This window comes from Cryptomeria japonica, chromosome 8 (assembly GCF_030272615.1).
Source record: "Cryptomeria japonica chromosome 8, Sugi_1.0, whole genome shotgun sequence".
Taxonomy (NCBI): domain Eukaryota; kingdom Viridiplantae; phylum Streptophyta; class Pinopsida; order Cupressales; family Cupressaceae; genus Cryptomeria; species Cryptomeria japonica.
Window position 1 is genome coordinate 693,837,497 of NC_081412.1, and position 20,512 is coordinate 693,858,008.

Here is a 20,512-nt window from a genome sequence, read left to right on the forward strand (position 1 = left end):
GAAGAAGAAAAATCTAAAAAGACACAAAGGCCCACTGAACAAAAGAAAGAAAAATTAAAAGTTATATGGATTCCTAAGGCACTTGTAGAAGCAATGCATTCTAAGGAGCTACAAAAGCATGAAAAATAAAAAACCATGTGGATCCCTAAGCGGCTCCTTGAAGCACAATAGTCTTAAGAAAAACCCAAATTGGCATCCAAAATTGTTGTTCCTCCATCCAAAATTTCCAAATCTATTACTCAATCACCTCCTTCATCCATTTTGGATCCTTATGTCCCAAAATCCCTAGTTGTTCCTTCCAAATCTCAAAATCTAAGATCCACTTTTCCTCCATCACTCCACTCCTCAAGATGTGTGCCAATGTTGATCCTGCCAACATTTCCATTCACTCATGCACCAAACTTTCAATATCTGATCCATTATCCAACACCTCTTTTTCAATCTTCCATCCCCCTTATCCAATCCTTTGCATAAGACTTTACCCTAGTTTTATCACAAAATCCAAAAACTAAGGAAATCAACATTAGAGATGTTGAACATGTACACTTAGCTGAGTCCTTATATCCTATTGGACAAGACATCTTCATCCAACTCTTCAAACAAAGACCAATGAGCTACCTACACAAAAATCCCTGACCCTATGAACAACATGCACCTTAAACAATATTATATCTAAGGGCTGGGTTAGTTTAGGTTTTTGTTTTTGCATTGAATATCATTTTATTCAAAGCACTACACCATATATAGTTTCCTATTTTTTAAATGCATCGCATTCACAAAATTTTTGCATTGGCATATAGAAGCATTAATAAAAAAAGGCAACTGTCCAAGTTTATCATTTGTTTGTATTCAAGAGAAACAAGGGTCGTCTCCTTTCTTAGATATTCAGACATGAAGTCTTTGAGGTCCTATGGTCATTCATTTTCAACATTACCCTGTGATAATGCTTTACTTATGGTTGGGTAGTAATTTAACTATTTGAGTCTTGGTAACCCAGAATCTATCAATTGCTATATCTCAAACACATTAATAAAATCTCTAATTCATTCTAGACACCTAGTTGATCATACGACTAGTGAAAAATCACTTCAGCGCCTTTGTAATTGTCACACCCAAGTAGGTTTCATTACTTACAAGTCAATGCAAGAAAATTAAAAAAAGAAGTCCTATGCCAAATATTCATCTTAGGGCAAAAGAGATGATATATAACTACAATATCATGCATACAAGTGCGACAAAAAGCTTGACTATGGGAACTTGTGAGTAACTCCATCAGGGATATGGATACCTACTGGCAATGGAGCAATGTTTGAGAAATTATAGTCTATAACCTCATCGGAGCTCTAAAAGTTTGTTGGTAGCAAGGCTCTATTCGATATGCTTTTGAAGTTAGAATAATCTGCATAGCTAGTCATATAGGATGCTAAGGATCTCTAGTGAACACAAGAGCAGTAATTAACTCATTTACATGCACATGGGCAAAATAAGATCAAAGTTTCAAGAGCCAATGGGTAGGTTTTTCACGTCTCCATTTGTAAATCCTTGTCACTAAGTGTATTAATTTGTATGTTCTAAAGGACCTTAAAGATCAATTGACCACTTATCTATGAAATGTTTTGTACCTCCAATTCAATTGGTGTATTAAATGCTAAACAAACATAGTCATCCTTGTTCAAATAGGAAATGCATATTGCATTGACATAGGTCATGTCAAAAATTCATTGTCTCCACATGCATTCTGCAAATCATCATGTCATATAGGTCTGCATACTGGGGGCATAGCTGAAAAAAAATCATAAAAAAGCCCTAAAAAGAAAAAACCCTAAATCAAAAACTAAAAAATCAAAGCAAGAAAGCATAGACCATCCATCAAACCAAATCAACAATAGACAAACTCTCAAAGTCTACAATCAAACTTATCACATGTCTTGTTAATCAATCTATCAAAATATATCAAACATCAACATGTCTTATACAAGGAAGGATACAGTCAAAACCAAGCAAATCGATCTTGTAAGGGGTACTCACTCTTTGAAACCAAGCATTCCTATCAATGATCACACAAATCAAAACAATGACATAGATCAGTATGGATGCTGGATTTTGTCTAGGTTAGTCTTATTTCCTGTACTGAAGTGCTCCATCTATCAATGCAAATTTGGCATTTTCTCACTTTCTTGCATCTTTGCTTTAGTTTGTATATATCTTTCAGTCACTTTTGTGACACCTTCGTTCTTTTTGGAACCCTCATGGCTTGAAACCGATCAACATCCTAGTCTTAGGGCAATCGAATAATCAATCTAAATGTCCTAAGCAACTTAATCAGGTCATCTTTATGATGGTAGTACCAAGTCATCCAATCCGAGTCAGTCACTTGTCTCCAATCTACTGCAAATTTTTCCCATTGAATAAACAAGAAAAACAAGAACAATGAAAACAATCACTAAAACTATTTGAGATATGATTGAAATTTTATTTGTAGGTTGTCTTTTAAATTGGTTTTAATTATTATTCCCTCTGAGTAACTCAAGGAAGTCTATCTTGACTAAGAGGAAGTTTCAAGAACCAATGGGGAGGTTTTTCATGTCTCCATTTGTAAATCCTTGTCACTAAGTGTATTAATTTGGATGTTCTAAAGGACCTTAAAGATCAATTGATCGCCTATGAAATTTTTTGTACCTCCAATTCAATTGGTATTAAATGCTAAACAAACATAGTCATCCTTGTTCAAATAGGAAATGCATCTTCATCATGCATATTGCATTGACATAGGTCATGTCAAAAATTTATTGTCTCCACATGCATTCTACAGATCATCATGTCATATAGGTCTGCATATTGGGGGCATAGCTGAAAAAAAAAAAACATAAAAAAGTCCTAAGAAAAAAACCCTAAATCAAAAATTGAAAAATCAAAGCAAGAAAGCATAGACCATCCATCAAACCAAATCAACAACAGACAAACTCTCAAAGTCCGCAATCAAACTTATCACATGTCTTGTTAATCAATCTATCAAAATCTATCAAACATCAACATGTCTTATACAAGGAAGGGTATAGTCAAAACTAGGCAGATTGGTCTTGTAAGGGGTACTCACTCTTTGAAACCAAGCATTCCTATCAATGATCACACAAATAAAAATAATGACATAGATCAGTATGGATGCTGGATGTTGTCTAGGTTAGTCTTATTTCCTGTACTGAAGTGCTCCATCTATCAATGCAAATTTGGCATTTTCTCACTTTCTTGCATCTTTGCTTTAGTTTGTATATATCTTTCAGTCACTTTTGTGACACCTTGGTTCTTTTTGGAACCCTCATGGCTTGAAACCAATCAATGTCCTAGTATTAGGGTAATCAAATAATCAATCTAAATGTCCTAAGTAACTTAATCAAGTCATCTTTATGATGGTAGTACCAAGTCATCCAATCCGAGTCAGTCACTTGTCTCCAATCTACTGTAGAGTTTTCCCATTGAATAAACAAGCAAAACAAGAACAATGAAAACAATCACTAAAACTATTTGAGATATGATTGAAATTTTATTTGTGTGCTATCTTTTAAATTGGTTTTCAATTATTATTCCCTATGAGTAACTTGAGGAAGTCTATCTTGACTAAGAGGAGCAAGGACTGGGGGCATAATACTTTTCTTTATTTTTTGCTTGTAGGAATAATTTTGATGATCTGAAAACATCTCATAAGTTGGGTCTCTATGATTAGTTCCTTCACATCATGGTGAAATCACCACACATACCTCAACTCCATTTATTTGTATGCTACAGGGAGGTTGGAATAATTTCCTTGTCTATTTTGAGTAAATTTCTTTATTATGCAATCTGGATGAATGCTTAATTTGTCCTAGGATATGAACGATAAAAGGGTCATTGCAAACAAGATAATTTAGGTTGCATATGAAAAGGAAGGAACTTTGATTTGTCTGGTGTGTTTGCATGCAAGCAACATTCAGGTCATCCGGGCTCTTCATGTTGGCAATTGACACTCTTTAGATTCATATATTTTCATTGATGGCAACAAGATTCTATAGAAGGCATATACTGGTAGATACTGACATTGGAGGCATACATTGATAGATACCGACATTGGACTATTCAGGGTCATCACTGGCACTGACATCCAGCACTTCAGTGAAGCCGACATCATTTTGGGATCTGAAAGGTTTTATTTATAAAATTATTTAATAATTATTGTATAGGGTTGACATTGAATATCTTTTGTAATGTATTGTAAGCCGACATAAGGCATATTATTTGTAAAGGGTATATAAGTCATTTTATCAGGTCATTTTGATATATTACAAGGAAGTAGAACAGTGTGATGTGAAGGATATGTATGTAGGTTATTTGTATGCAAAAGTTATATCATGCAATGATCAGTAGATGGTTTTGTAAAACATTCTTGGAGGAAAGGAGATACCAGTAAAAGGGTTTAGGGTTTATGAACTGGTACAAAATAGAGCTATAACTGAAACTCTTTTTGGCATTGCAGATGCATTTTGTGAGTTCACCCTTACTATTTTATCTCAGCACAAGCTTGTAGTCAGTGAGACTCTTTTGTGTTGAGCAGTGTGCTCTAGGCAGTGTGCCTTCCTGCATGTGCAGGCCCCCATGCTATGTAATATCTTTCATATGGCTAGTGAATTAATATTGTGGGTCTCAAATCCCATCGTGGTTTTTCCTCTTTGAGGTTTTCCATGTATAAAATTTAGTGTGTTATGGTGTTCATTCATGTGGCTAATTTATTTGCTTCATGTTATATGTTTCTTCATTTACCAGTTTATATGTGTATGTTGTAATAAGGTAAAATCTTATATTACTGGTAGAACACTGATTCACCCCCCCTCTCAGTGTTCTTGGATTCCTTGTATTCCAATAATTGGTATCAAGGCCTGGTGCCTCAAAGGAAGTTTATCAGCTTGAAGAAGATCCTAAAACTAGAATCATTGAATATGGCTATGGAGAAGAAACTTGAGATGGCACTTGAGGATTATGATGCTAAAAGGTTGAAGAACTTAAAGATGCAAGATGAATTGAATTTTGCTAATGAATTCATTCTTGTTCTGCAAGAAAGGTTCTCATCATCTCAAGCTAGGAGGAAGGAACTTTTGCAAAACCAGGATGATGAAGAGAAAAATGCACTTAAGGAACAATGTCAGAAGTCGAATCAACAAAACATGCTCATGAAGAATTAAATGCAAGACCTAACTATGAGGATGTCAAAATATATTGAGGATAGAAGGAAGAAGGAAGAAGGAAGAAAATCTTGATGTATCTCTAAAGAACAAATTTGAAGAATGTGGAAGATTGGCTCATGAGAATGATATGTTGAGAACTGATTTGGTACAATCCTAGAATAATGAAGAATAGTTAGAGAGACAAATAATGACTCCGAGAAATGACCTAACTACTGCAAGTGAGTATAAAGAAAAAATCAGGATTAGTGCTACATAGTTGGATGATTTATTGAAAAGACAAAGGCAGAGTGAAGATTATAGAGGACTTGGATTTGAACAAGGTGAAAGCTCTGGTACTGCAAATAAAGATCAGATAATTGGTATGTAGAACTCATCAAACTAGAGGAAACCGGTAAGGCAATCTAATGGTTACAAATTCAATGGTAGATGCTTTGTTTGTAATAAATTCTGGCATATGGCTAAACAATGTAGAAATAGAGAAAATCAAAACTACAATATAGCTCTCGGTCAATGCACAAATTGCAATAAATATGGTCATAAGTTAGAAGATTGCAAAATGAATGTTAAATGTCATGCATGTGGAAAGTTTGGACATTTGGCTAATCAATGTAGGTCAAGGAATGAAACTAGATATGTCAAAGAAATTCAAAAGAACAATGTTACATGTTATGCATGCAACAAAATAGTTCATATTGCTAAGTACTGTAAAAGCAAGACTAAACCGGCTAGCAATGACATACCACATGAGAAAGGAAAGTAGAAGGTAGATGAAATAAAACAAGATCACACCAAGAGATGGGTTAGAAAGTCTGAAGAACCAAGTGGAGATTCAACTACACCGGTAACTGTACCAGTAACTCCATTGGTAGAACAAAGCATTCTTGCACCAACAAGAAATTCAACCGGTAACTAAGGCATATGCCTTAGGGGTTGAAAAATTAATTGCAAATCTTGCATATTCCCTAGAAGAGATCTAGAGAGTTGTATTGATCATTGATGTAGGTTCATCCGACATAAAACTATGAAACTGACATTCGGTAGGGAGCACCGCTAAGCATTTATGATAGTGAAGGATTAGGGTTTACTCACTGATAAAAAGGGAAAATGGACTCATTTTCACTCACCCAGTACTCAAGAAAACTAGAGTGAAGCAAAGGTGAATCATAGGTGATCAAGAGTGAGCAAAGGCATTCTAAAAGATTTCCAGCAGTTATCTGAGAATCAATCTAGATCTTTCAAATTGACGATTGTTATCTAGGTATTTCTTTGAAATGGCATCTAGATCATCATCTTCTCCTACTTTCATTGTGAATCCCACTATTGTTGAGGTTAAGGATATGCTTAGACCTGTTTTCAAGGAAGTTCCTCAAATTGCAATGAAGGAAGACTCTTCTGGCACATTTTGAAGGTTTCCCGATGGCGTAGTTTATGTGGAAGATGTCAGGGCTTATATTAACTACACTTTGGAGGATTTAGGCACTAAGGAAATCAAGGGAATGTATCAATTTGTGATACTGGGCAGCTCTAGAACACTCAAGTCAAAATATCATATCATTGAAGACCTAGGGTTAACCGAAATCCTGTACATACCGAAATTCAAGGACAAAATGATTAGATATGTTATGAGAAGGGTCCAAAATGAATTCATCTGGCTAGACCGGCCTCACATGATCACCAAAGAAGCAATTCAGGTGGTCATCGGATTACCCAAAGTTGGGTAGGAACCAGGGAAGAAGATCTCCAACACTGAGGTTGAAAAGCTCACCAACACAACCCATGATGGAAGGTCAATGAGGATCAACACCATTGAAGATACAAATGTAAAATTTGCCAACATGATCATTGGCTACAAGGTAACACAATCAAGTCGATTGAACTCTGTTGCCAGTTCCTATATCCATGTTGCATATCAAATGATAAAGAATGATGGAAAGTGTGATTTGTGTGAATGGTTAAGAAATGAATTAATGATAAATCTTGGAAAAATCAAAGGTGTTAAGAAAGGAACATTCCAGTTTGGCAATCTTATTCTCTTCTTGATGTTGTATTTCATGAATGAGCTACCGGGTTTGGGAAAGAAATGATGGGCTCATGACATACCGGTAGGCATGCAGATTAAAGGTACAATCACTGGTCTTGGCAGCAACAAGGATGAGAAGTTATGGGGCTTCTTTAAAACTTTTCCAGAGAACATGAGACTGTGGGAGAGAATCTCCAAACACATTGTGGAGAAATATTCCACTAAAATCTGCTTCATGGTAAAAATAGATGAGACCCTCATAGAAGCGATGGAACTGAGAACAATATGGGTCACTTAATTGGGGTATGAAGTTGACGACAACATTCTGGAACTATATGCTAAAATGTTGATTGATGCTGCTTTGGATGATAAGGATGAACACTTTGGTATTGTAGAGGAGAAGGCTCTTGAAGTTAAAATTGGTTTCAATAAGAAAAGGAGGGAAAAGAAAATAGACAAAATTGATACAGAACTAGATTCTGGATCTAAATTGGTAGATCAACCGGTAGCGGCTAGTGCTCTAGAGGTAAAGAGGCTTGAGAATTTCATATCTCCCATCATTTTTGATATAGAGGATAATCAACCTCTTGCATTTAGAAGGGTACAAAGGAATAAAGTTGACAAGCCTCCAGTAGAAGAGAAGAAGGTGGAGCCAAGGAGGAAGATAGTAAGAAAGGTGACAACAACATCCACACCTCCGGCAAGGAAACCTACTCAGAAGAGAAAGCCTACTCCATCCACTCATGTAACCCCCAACAAGAAGAAGAAAATTTTTGAGATAGATGAAGCAATTGAATATGGTAATGTTACCATCATCCCCCCAATGACTTGTGCAGAATTAATAGATGAGGTAACTAAAGATGGAATTTTGAAGAATGTGTCCAATTTCTATGAGCATTTAGATGACAATGAACAAAATGAAATGGAAGAAGCAATTTTGTTACATTTAGACATATATAAGAAGGCTTTGGTAGAAATTTGGAAGGAAATTCCTTTTATCATTGTATAATAAGTTGGATGCAAGGAGATTAGATGTAATCAAGAGGGACAGAGAGGTTAAAGAAGTTGAAATTTTAGGCATTTGTGGTACTATAAATAATGGGGAAATGAAAAGATGTATAGAAGTTGCAAATAGAACAATCTTTAGTAGCAAACCCCGACAAATAAGCTTAATGATGGGTAGAGTCAATGAAATAATAAATGAGACCAGAGATGGTTGGGCTAAATTCTTCCAAAAGAATCTTGATTTCCTTACTTCTCAAGAATAATTTGCTAGGGCAACAACTCCCACCATTCTAGACAAATCTAAAGGGAAAGGAATTTTGGAAAGTTCAGATCAAATTTTGAATGAACTAGCAAATAAATGTAAAATTAATAAGAGTGTACAAACTATACAAACAAAGACAACATTTGTACAGTCCGAGCAAGGTAATGCAGATAATGTACATAATACTGATAATATTATGGATAATAATCCACTGGTAGTAATAGATACTACACCAAGTGGTGAAGCCATTGGTACAAAAGAGGATGAGAAAAGGAATACACCAGAAGAGGATAAGGAAAAGAAAGAGAAGGAAAAGGAGACTGAACCAACAGTTGATTCCTCATCAAAACTTTTGGCAATTGACACTTCTCAAGTTGAGAAGAAATAAATCACAGAGATGAGTCCCATAGAGCTAATGATGATGGCTGCTCAAAAGCTAATGAAGGAGGGATCTGTAGATAAAGGAATAATAGATTAGTCAATAATGGTTTTGCATAGATTGATTCCGGATTGTATGATTGAAAATGAAGCAATCCCTTCCTGTTAGCTTAAGGTATTGACAGAGCACATCTCTAAAAACTTTCAATCATTACAACAAATTTTCAACCAGCAAGCACTTGAAAGATTTACTTTGGCTAAGAAAGCCGCTTTTGACCAAATTATTGAGATAGAGAAAAGGAAGATTGGAGAGAAACTTATACTTATTGAAAATTCTTTGAAACAATGTACTAACATCTACAGGGTCTGTAGTAATATAGAGATTCTTACAACAAATGTAGATAAGAGGATAAAGTAATTATAAGAAAAGATTGCTAATATTGCTAATTCTTTTGATGGACTAACTTCACTTACAACATCTATTGATGGACAAATTTTGACTTTGGAGAACCAAATTTTTTCTTTTGAAAAGGAAAGAGATAAGATAATTCAGAGAGCAAGGAGTCTAAGAGGTTTGGTGAGTCCAAGATTGGATTCACTTGGTGTACATAAGAAGGAATGCATGGATATGCTTGCAAAGCCCACACCGAAAGAAGTCAATGAGAAAGAAACATTTGCACATTTACTGAGCGGACTCGTATCCATATCTAAAATATTCAAAACTAGTTGGGATACCTATATACAGTTACTTGAGAAAGATTATCTGGAAATCTTGAAATTGGTCAAGCTCCAGTAAGTAATCTATCATTATTCATTCTTTTACATAGATTCCTAACAATTCTTTCGATTCTTTCACCGGTCTTTGGCATTGATGCCAAAGGAGGATGATATGTATGTGAAAAATATGTATATAATCCTAGGGGGAGGATATCAAACAAAGAGTATATTGCAAACATAGTCAATTAGCTTAGGGGGTTCATGTTTCAGTTTCAGTTGAACCGATAGGGAATCCACTTTTCACTTGAGTGTTGCCATCAATGCCAAAGGGGGAGATTATTGGCAATTGACACTCATTGGATTCATATGTTGTCATTGATGGCAATAAGAATCTGTAGAAGGCATATACCAATAGATAACGACATTGGAGGCATACATTGATAGATAACAACATTGGAGACATACACCGACAAGTATCGACATTGGAGTATTCAGGGTCATCACTAGCACCGACATTGGCATCCAACACTTCAGTGAAGCTGACATTAGTTTGGGATTTGAAAGGTTTTATTTGTAAAATCATTTTGTAATTATTGTATAGGGTCGACATTGAATATCTTTTGTAATGTAGTGTAAGCCGACATAAGACATATAAGTCAGTTTATTAGGTCATTTTGATATAGTACAAGAAAGTAGAATAGTGTGATGCAAAGGATATGTATGTAGGTCATATGTATGCGAAATTTATATCATGCAATGATCTATATATGTTTTGTAAAACATTCTTGGAGAAAAGGAGATACTGGTAAAAGGGTTTAGGGTTTATTAACTGGTATAGAACAAAGCTATAACCAGAACTCTTTTTGGCATTGCAGATGCATTTTTTTTTAGTTCACCATTACTGTTTTATCTCAGTAGAAGCTTGTAGTCAGTGAGACTCTTTTGTGTTGAGCAGTGTGTCTTCCTACATGTGCAAGCCCCCATTCTATGTAATATCTTTCATGTGGCCAGTGAATTGATATTGTGGGTCACAAATCCCACGGTGGTTTTTCCTCTTTGAGGTTTTCCACATATAAAATTCAGTGTGTTAAGGTGTTCATTCATGTGTCTAGTTTATTTACTTCATGTTATATGTTTCTTCATTTACCAGTTTATAGGTGTATGTTGTAATAAGGTAAAATCTTATATTATCGGCAGAACACTGATTGACCCCCCCTCTCAGTGTTCTTGGATTCCTTGTATTCCAACACTTTATGCCTTGATGCTTATGTTCGCTTGCTATATTAAAAATGACGTGACATTTAGGTCATCTTGGCTCTTCGTGCCTTAGTGCTTATTTTTATTCTTACATTTTTGCTCAGTGATGATAAAAAGCAAATTAAAATCCAATGACTCAGTCCTAGTTTGCATACATGTCTGAGTTTCCATTCATACTATGTTTTGCATTTAAAGTGATTTTAGCATACTAGCAACATTTCTAGATGAGTTGAATCTAAATCAATCATCATTTCTCTGCCAAGCGGTCAATTGTATCATCATCATCGACACAATCAAGTACCTATGTATTGACATCACAAATCCTAATTTTGATGTTATCTACATACATGAGCATATCATATAGATCCAAAAGTCCATTACACATTTCTTCATCAAATCATTTATTTGCATATGAAAAAGAAACAAAAACATCCATATTCATCTGCATTATATACATACATACTGAAAAGAAATCCATTCATATAGAACAAAAGCATATAGAAAGACATCTCATAAATCATCTCATATCAATAACACAAGTACAATGAGGTCAAATCAGGTGTTGCATATGTATCTCATAAAAAACCTCAATGTCAAAGGGTACAAATGATATAAAATGTCATTAATACTGGCAATCGGGGCAAGAATCATATAAACTAAAAAAATGGGGTACAAAATCTGGGAGACATCTAAAAATATAACTCTCCGCCTCTCCCTCATCGCCTGGAGGAGGAGGTGGTGGCTGTTGAGCAGGGGCATCATCCTATTTGGGTTCTCTAGCTCCCTATGAAAAATCTATATACTACAAATAAGGAACAACCTACCTATCCATAGGGACCACTATGCTATAGGCTGCCACGTAATACGTTGTCTTTCTCGTCTGATCAACAACCTCACATCGAAGGCTATCACGCTCTGCTCTCAAGCTATGGACCTATCGATCCTGCTCTACTATTTGAGCCCTAGCAGCTGCTAGTTGAGTCTACAAGCCTCAAACTCTCCCTTTCAAGACATAGATAATATCTATAGTTGTTTGACCTCCTTCTCCAACCTCCTCACCTCCGCCACCCTTCTCCTCTTGCCTCTGTCATACCTATTTAGGAACATCCTCACCACCAGGGCCTATTGCCTCACCCATCTCTACATCTACTATGACCTATCCTCTTGTATCACCACCTACATCTCCACCAACTTCTCCTAAAGACCCTCCCTCTCCCCTCCAGCGATGTCATCCTGCGATAGGTGCTCTACTACTGCTCACACTTGGATCTCCTCCTCCCCTCCTAGGTGCTACCTTTGTCTGAGATTGCATTGACACATCATCACCCTCATCTATCTGAGGGGCATGATCTCCAAGATCTATGAATCAAGGGAATGGATGTCTCTGGAACCAATCCATAAACTAGGGAATTATCCTCGCATCAGCAACATCCTCCAAATACTCACACCATTGTGGCTGTAAACCTACTAACTCCTGCATGGCTAGGGCATATGACAGTCTAGGCCCCCATCCTTACCTCTCCTCATCAGCAAAGTGGGCATATGCTGTAAACTCATGGGAGATACTTTATGGCCTCCCATACTGCTTCAAAACTCTACTAACCACAAAACACTCAATAATCACTATGGATCTACCAAAAAGTGGATGCGTCATAAACATATCTCTCTGCTGCCTCCTCCAATCATCCCACACCTCTAAACCCCTATATGGTCTCCAGACTACTACTATCATGTCATCCAATTGTCTCCTCCAGTAGTTAGTCTTTCCCAAGTGGAGCTGCGTAATATATCCTAAATATCTATACACAATGGGTTGAACCTCCTCTCGCCCATCATCCACAATCAACCTACAAACTGGGATGAGCTCCTAGGCCCAAATTTGCAAAACCAAAACACCTGCCACCATACTCTTTGCCCCTCTATAGAAGATCTCATGCATCTCGTGGTACACATGTGCTAGTAAACATGATCCCTAACCTAATCTGATAGGGTGAGTAAGAAATCTCTCTAGCATCCTATCCCATCCACAAAAAAATCCCCGTTGTCCTTTATCTATCATAACAAAACAACCTATAATACCAACCAAAATGCAAGCAAGGGGAACTGTGCTCCATATCTGATCAAAATGTCATCCCAGGTGATAAACTGATCCAAGATAGTGTCATCGTGAAAAATGCATCTCAGTGCCTCAAAATATCTAGTAAAAGGTATCCTCAAAATCTTGTATATGTCCTCAGGAGTGATAGTCATCTCCCTAGTCAGTAGGTGGAATGTGTTGTGCTCGCTATGAAATTGCTCAACTAGCACAGTCAACAATCCATGAGTCACACAAATATCAGGCATCTGAAGCAAATATCTAAATCCACACAACCCAACGTGATCTCTCTATGCATCTGATAAGTCTCACACTAATCTCATAGTAGGTGGTTATGTGCATCTAAATTGTATATCTGGCAACTGGACCTGCAAAATTAAAAAAAAAAATCACAGTACGTGATCTATTTTGAGCTAAGACTGTGTCAAAAGTGCCAAAGAATCCAAATTTACATTGAAAATCCAAAATTGTTGTTTGGACCTTGAAAAATATTCATTGTTTTTCATACGCATTAACATAGAAAAATAGAAACTCATACGAGTAAAGATTATGAGCCATACGAGTAAACTATCCAATACGAGCTACCATTCCATACCAGATGACAAGATGGTCTATGAAGAACACACTCATATGATTTAAGGATATATGCTATACGACAATATATAGATGGTGACACGAGAAAAGAAAATTAGCCAGTTACTTGTACGAGAAACCCTAGCTAACCATACGATAAAACAACAAGGGATGAACTAAAACATAACTAAGAACAAAAAATTCAACAAAAAATCACAAAATAATAAATGAAAGAGGCTAAAGATCGATCACTTATTGCCACTGGGTAGTTTCGAGGTTGAATATGTCGTCTCTGGTGCTCAAATCGGTGATCTTGAACTAGAATTGCCATTTTGCTCAAGAGAAGGTTTTTGAAGTTTTTAACTTTGAGAGGTAAATATGAATTGAAAATGACACTTTAAACCCCTTATATAGGCAAAACCCTAATTTTCAAACTTTCTCTGATTGACACAACATTTTTACTCTTAGCTAAATCAACTGTCTTGAGTCCATTTTCAGGATCCAAATCAAAATCTAACGTCAATTTTCTAGTCAAATTTTCACAATGTTTACCACTTGACACTTTCATCTTCATGTCAATCTTTACATCATTCTATTCTCAAATCTTTTTCGAATAAACTCTTATTTCAATTTAATTCTTTTTGTTAAGATTATCATCGCTAAATCATTTTATTAAATAAAATTGCCTAAAATCACTGCGATCTCACTATCTTTCAATTTCACTCCCTAGGGGGCATACTCATTACATCAACATTATTAGTGATTACATTATCAAAAGGTGTAGTCGAGAATTTTTTTTTCAAATCTTCATCAAAATTCGAGCAACAAATATTTTCAAATAAAAGCTTAATCAAACTTCAATCAATCTCTAGGGGCATATCAAGTTTGTCCTGATTTGAATCAATCTTCAAATAGGGTTAAGTTTCCTCACATCAAATCAAGCTAGACATTCTGTTTCACTAATCGATTCTTGTTCAATCAAGTTTGGAATTAGTTTTATCTCTTTGCTCAACCAATTCTAGTTCAATCAAGTTCTAGATTGGTACTTGTTTCTTGATCCATCAAGTTCAAGATCAGTATCTCGCTCTTCATCGGTCCTAGTTCAATCAAGTTCAAGATTGGTATTACTTTAATCAACTTGTTCAGTTTCATCACTTCAAATCAAGTTGAACATCTCGCTCTTCATTGGCTTGTGATCCATCAAGTTCAAAACCGATATCTCTTCGACATTAACTATTCTTTGAATCAATGTGTTTCTCGCACATCAATTCAAAGAGGGGCAAATGTAATACCCTAAAAATGGTCACCTAAACCATGGGCCCCTAAGCTCGGCTACATCACCAAGGTCCTAACCAAAGACAATTAAATCAATCTTGAACACCTAATTAATTAATTCCTCAATCATCAATGCTACATGGCAAATAAATCATTCTATATTAATTAAATATTATTTAATTAATTAATCATTCCAAGTAAATCATTTTGATCAATTATCCTATTTATTTAATTAAATATCCTAGCATATTTAATTAATAAATCAATTTGCCATCATATCATTAAAAAGGAATTAAATTGCAAAAAGAAATTGATTTGGAAAAAGGAATCAAATTGAGATATCTTAAAAATCTAATAAATTGAAAATCTTAGAAAAGCAATTAAATCATTTAAATCAATTAAATATCAAAATTGAATAAAAATAGGGAATAAATCAATTTTTTTGATTTTATCTTAATTTTAGCTCAATTTCCTTTAAAACTGAGAAAAGCAACCAATCACATCAATTCACCTAGATTGTGCTTCCCTTTGGAGAATCTCGACTGCTCATCATTAATTGATCTTGATGGTTGGTTTCTCTCTGGATTTTCTATAAATTGAGGCTCTCATCTCTCAATTAGATTACCCTGGAGATTTATTGTTATTATGTTGGTTTTTCTCTAGGTTCATTGAGAATATTACATCTTAGTTTATTGCATATTAATTTAATCATGTTAACTTAATAGCCATTCATCTAGCTTAATCTTGCATCCATTTAGTTCAAATTTGTGCTCATATAGATTAAATCCTTCGTCTTGGTGTAGTCTTAGACAAATATGAGAGCAAGTCTATACTTGCATCTTTTAGAAGACAATAGATTGATTTGTTATGATTTTTATATTCATTGATTATATCTATCTAACCATGTATGCAATGATTTATTGAAGTGTTTGTGCTTTACAACTTGCAGATTACCACTTTTCACACATAGTCACCATCATCAAAATTTACATAACAAAATTCAACATTTTTCAAATTGCCATCTGTATTACCCTAAAAATGGTCATCTAAACCATGGGCCCCTAATCTCGACAACATCACCAAGGTCCTAACCAAAGGCAACTAAAATTAATCTTGAGCACACAATTAATTTCTTAAATCGTCAATGTCACATGGCAAATTAATCACGCTGAATTAATTAAATAATTGATCATTTCAAGTAAATCATTTTTAAACAATTATCCCATTTATTTTATTAAATATCCTAATATATTTAATTAAATAAATCAAGTTTCCATTAAATCATCAAAATCAGAATTAATTAGAAAAAAAAAGAAATAAAAATTGAGAAAAGAAATCAAATGGAGATAATCTTGAAAATCAAATTAAAAATTGAAAAAATCTCAGAAAAGAAATTAAAACAATTAAATCTCAAAATTGAATGAAATAGACAATAAATCAGTTTTTATTTTATTTTATCTTAATTTAGTTCAATTTCGTTTAAAAATGAGAAAAGCAACCAATCACATCAATTCACTTGGATTGTGCTTCCTCTTGGAAAATCTTGACCATTCATCATCATTTGATCTCAACTATCGGTTTCTTTATGAATTTTCAATAAATTCAAGCTCTCATCTCCTAATCAAGGATCTTGGAGAATATATTGTTATCATGTTGTTTTTTCTCTAGGTTCACTAAGATTCCATATTGAGAATATTTGCATATTAGTTATTGCATATTTGTGAAATCATTTAGCTTAATCATGTTAGCCTAATATCTGTTAATCTTGCATATCTTGCATTTATCTAGCTTAATCTTGCATCCATTTAGCTAAATTTCGTACTCATATCGATTAAATCCTTCATTTAGGTGTTGTCTAGTCACTGGTATTGTATATAAAAATCTGAGAGTAAGACTAAACTCACATCTACTAGAAGGCAATAGGTCGCTTTGTGATGGTTTATTGTTCATTGTTGGTTGATTTACTAACCATGCATCTAATGACTTATTGAAGGGTTGTGTATTCTATATACAAATACGATCCACTTTTCACACACACATTTTTGGCACTCACTGTGGGGCCTGAAATTCAATACTTCAGCCTCAAAGTCATTTCTTTTTTTTAAGGTCTCGTCCGTATAGCCTTTGTGAAAGGTTGTACGAGTATTTATCCTTCATCTTACAAATTTCTTTCTTTTATCATTTGGTTCAGCGAGAATACTCGTACAAGTTTCTGCTGTGGATATTTGATTTTGTGTTCTATCATTCGGATATGTTGGAGTACTCGTACGGGAAGGTATATATTGTCATACGAATTTATGTTTTCTCATTTAAAAAATAGTATACTTTTCAGGTTTTTTCATGAATTAGATTTGGATTTTATTGATGCTAACACTAACCCCCGTCTGCCTTCTGTCTGCCTAAGATTTTCATAGCCTAACTGGTTTTCTACAGAATGCTTGTCAAAGAATTTATCAATCAAACATATGCTTGTCAAAGAATAAAAAGAAAAATGACTACTGATGCGTTGGTTTTGCAGGTTGCCTAAAGAGAATCAACCAAACATCGTGTATTCTTTAAATTCATTTTTTTAGGCACTTAAATTGCTATTTGGTTAATGAACAAATCTGTCTTTTGTGTTTTCAGAAAAAAACTAAGAGGTAGGAGAGTATGATCTTGTCTGCACAGACAATCATAAATCTAGACCCTCAAAGCTTTTTCTAAATTTGATATTTGTGTACCTTTAGCGGGCCTGTCATAGTGGGAAAAAGTAATTAACCTGTGAGAATGACCCAAGTGAGTACAACTAGACCTAAGCATTCCAACTCACTATAATAAATAGGCCTCTGGTGATTAAAGTCTCAGAGGACGGGGTTATTTGAGTTTTCTCTTTGAGATCTCTCATATCAGGCATTTTGTAGGGCCTCACGGTCTCAATCATGTTTACATGACTACAACTTGTTTTGATACCTTGTTGGGCTATAGGCCTCAATCATGCTTGCGTGACTTCAAGGGGTAATTTTGAACGGAATTCCTAACTAAGAACTATAAGATAGAGGCTACTTGATTCACCTCCAAAAGGGGGATAATCTTTGTGCAAGAGAGATAGTAACTCTCCCAAGACACTTTCCATATCATGCCCCCATTAACATTTAGAGTTGGCCAATATGGCATTGAGAATCCATTGCGTGAGACTCAGCGGCCGTATTCTGATTAGCTATTGGGTGTGTACCTAAGTTTGCAAGCAAATGTTTTCTTCTTTGAGCCAACTTTTGTAGGGTTAGCATGTTGTGCTTGAAATCATTATACATCTCATGTGTTTAGTATGTTTTTGTCCATGAAACTGAAATACTAAAATTGGAGAAAACAAATCAACAAATCAACAACTCAGTGATCAAAGCTATCCATGTCCAAAATTGGTCTCTGTCAGTCATCAAAAACTCAGTCCTTATCAAAAAATAGTCTTTGTCAGTCATCAAAACTCTGTCTGTGTCAAAATCTCTTCTTTATCCAGTCCTCTATTGTACGAGTCTGCTGAAGTGTCATTTGGCCACATACATAATGTCGTACGAGTCTTCATTGATCCTATCAGTTTGTTGTCTGGCTCTGTTAAAAATGTCATACTAGTTTGCAGAATTGTCATCTAGTCCTTATCAGAATATCATATGAATAACTATCATACTCAATAGATTGTCATCTAGATGCCACTAAATTATCGTGCGAGTTTATGCAGCAACTCATATGAGAAATTGTCTCTATCATCTGGGAGCTATTAAATTGTCGTCTGGGTCATAAAACTCTATTGCATGAATTTCTTATTTTGTCAGTCCAGAATAGTCACACTTGCCTAATCAGTCTACAACAAACCTAAAACTAGTCATCATAATTTTGAGCATAAACAATCTTGATAATGTACCCCGTCGTCATGTTGCACGATTTTTTTGATCATCTTTCAACTAGTTCAATAAACTACTTATCAAACTTAAGTCACTTAGACCACGTCTTATACAAGATAGATCATTCCTGAAACCAGACTGAGTCTTAGTCACTTCTTTCAAATCAAAATAAGTTGCTTAGATCATGTCTTATATAGGATAGATCTTTCCTGAAACCAAATTGAATCTTAGTTACTTCTCTTAATCACTACGTTAAATGAACAACTAGCTTCAATTTGATCTGCATCACATCTAGCTCTCAGTCATATCAGTTATAAATGCTTGTTCAAACTAGAAGTTCTCGCAAGAAAGTTGACAAAGGTAAATGACCATCCTTTTCATCAAAAGATAATCCATTTTTTGTAGAAGACCCCGTCTCTAATAAACCTTCATTGTCAAATTTACCAATTTTTTATCAGCCCTTATCTCCCACCATGTCCGAAGAAAGGAAAGAAAGACAAGCTAGTAAACATGATACTTATGACAACCTCAACACCCATGCTAATGATAGTGATTCCTCATCGAGTGATTCTGAAGCGTCTGAACCTATAGAAGTTGTTATAAATAGTTGTCTAAAGGATAAACATTTCTGAAAAAATGATGAATATCATCATGGCTAGAGAAAAGGAAGATTATTTTCTAGAGCTAGCAAAACAAGGCACTAAACTTCCTATTGATTATAACATTGAAACCCTTATCACTAAAGAGAAAGAGACACCTTTACCTCTGGTAAACAAACAATTACATGTGTTACAGACTAAAATCACAAAAATGAAAAATAAGGATAAATCATCAAAGCAATATTCTTTGGACACGATATGCCCGTTTCCATTTGACAAAAACCTATACATGCTTCCATTTCCTTCAAGAGTGGATATTCCTAAGTTTGACAAATATGACAGTAATGCAGATCATCAAGACCATGACAGAGAATTTTGTGCTTTATTTATGGAGTTCATGCACGAACAAACATATCTTATGTGCATTTTCTCAAGGAGTTTAGGAGGACAAGCTATGGAATGGTTTTCAAGCCTACCTATGAGAATTAAAATTTTTGAGGAATTAATCAATTTTTTTCTCCAACAATACTCCTATAACATTCGTCATCTAGTCACTATGATCAAGCTTTGCAATACCAAACAAAAAACAAGAGAGCCTTTTCTCACTTTTCTTCAACATTGGAGAAAGATGTTCTCTAGATATTCATGGCCTATTCCAGATTCTGAGAAGATGGATATATTTATCAATAACCTGATCCCTGAATTGAAATACAGTATCCAAATGAAAGTGTACCCTTCATTCAACAAAATGGTAGATAGTGCCCTGAGAATGGAAGATGTGCTTATAAAGAAAGGAGATATATCACTTTGGAAAGAAACACAACAAGGTTCTAGTTCCAAAGAAAAGAACAAATACTGGAAATACAAAAAAGATAACAATAGAAACATTGTTAATGATGGAGTGGTATACACCGTTAAAGCAAAATCAAAACCCATGATATTTAATTTGGCTAGCAGCACACAAGCACTCAAAGTAGCTGAAAATGCAACAAAAAATCCTTCAAAAAAATAAAAAGAGTGGTTTAAAGAGAAACCTTGGCTTTCAAATCCTAAACACGATTTCACTCCTCTGGAAGAATCATATGAATCAACTTTAAAACTTTATTGGAAAATGATTTGATGACATTTCTAGACAACTCTAGACCATATGATCTAGAAGTTAAGCCCAAATGGTGGAGGGAAAATGAATACTGTGAATATCATCGAAATAAGGGTCATACAAAAAACAACTTCATGAAGCTCA